This window comes from Capsicum annuum, unplaced genomic scaffold (assembly GCF_002878395.1).
Source record: "Capsicum annuum cultivar UCD-10X-F1 unplaced genomic scaffold, UCD10Xv1.1 ctg55703, whole genome shotgun sequence".
Taxonomy (NCBI): Eukaryota; Viridiplantae; Streptophyta; class Magnoliopsida; order Solanales; family Solanaceae; genus Capsicum; species Capsicum annuum.
Genome location: NW_025864033.1, coordinates 1 through 1,164, shown reverse-complemented (window position 1 = coordinate 1,164; position 1,164 = coordinate 1). Strand labels below are relative to the sequence as shown.

The following is a 1,164-nucleotide window of genomic DNA, read 5'->3' as shown; positions in this document are numbered from 1 at the left end:
GTCGCTGATGTCCATAAAGAGGAAGAAATGAGGATTACATGTTTGTGGCCTAAGGTTCTTTGAAGAGCTGACTGGTGCAACAACACAAACATGTAATCTTAGATACCTACCCCAGCTCCATATTATTTTCATGTATAATGTTTTGTAACCTTCAAAGCTTACAGGTAAATGTTAAAAAAAGAAAACAAATAAATGGACTTCATAATCATAATGTGTTCTTGAGATCTGGATAGACTTTTGTGTGATGATGATTGAAATTTTGATCCATCATAGCTGTGATATTTGGTTTCTCTCTTGAATAAATCCTTCTGATTGTTTTCTACTTTGCAGCACATATTCCTTTGTATCTGTACCCTTTTCTTAATACAACAAGTCAAGACCTTTGGAATATTTGAGGCTTACAAGCTTAGGTGTCATCGGCGCCCTCGTGAAGGTAATAAGTTGTACTGTATTTCCTGCATCTCGTTTTCCACTTTCATTGTTAGTATAAAAGATTTCATTCATTATCATGTCTATTGTGTATGACCAACTATGAAAAGGAAAGCATGATTAGTTATTATAATTTAATGAGCTAAAAATGCTATTTTTGGTATTCTTAACCTACCTTAATCAATTGTTGTTCTAAAGCTTACGGTACTCTGTTTCTTTTGGGTATCTTTGCGCAGGTTGACGACACTGAAATTATCGTTTTTCTTCTTTCGACAGAGATCATTCCTCTGTGCTTGCGCACGATGGAGATGGGGAGTGAACTATCAAAAACAGTTAGTGCTTCCCCGAAGCCAGTTTCCAATTACATCTTCCCTCAACTTCATTAGATTTTCATGCATCTAAATTATCAAAAAATTCTTCTTGATGATGTGGGTCTGGATTACATCTGTACCACAGCGGAAAGGTTTTTTGCAGTAGCCCGAGTTTTAGGTAATATGGTCGGTGCACTTGCCGAACAACCTTCATCAAGGTTGCTGAAACACATAATTAGGTGCTATCTCCGTCTGTCAGATAATCCAAGGTTAGTTTTTGCTTATGTGTGATATGCTGCAATCCTCTTTGGGCTTTCTCATTTCGGTGAAGCTAATGGCGATGTGCATGGCTTATTGCAGGGCGTGTGATGCACTGAGAACTTGTCTTCCCGATATGCTTAGAGATACCACCTTTAGCAGTTGT

At 37.6% G+C, this 1,164-nt stretch overlaps 1 long non-coding RNA gene across 1 annotated transcript; it reads left to right on the top strand.

Annotated features, from left to right (window-relative positions):
* On the top strand, positions 1–1,126 carry LOC124893205. The gene is made up of 3 exons (XR_007050601.1): positions 1–433; positions 666–1,009; positions 1,101–1,126. It is a non-coding gene; the product is annotated as an uncharacterized LOC124893205 (long non-coding RNA).
* The last annotated feature ends 38 nt before the right edge of the window (positions 1,127–1,164 follow it).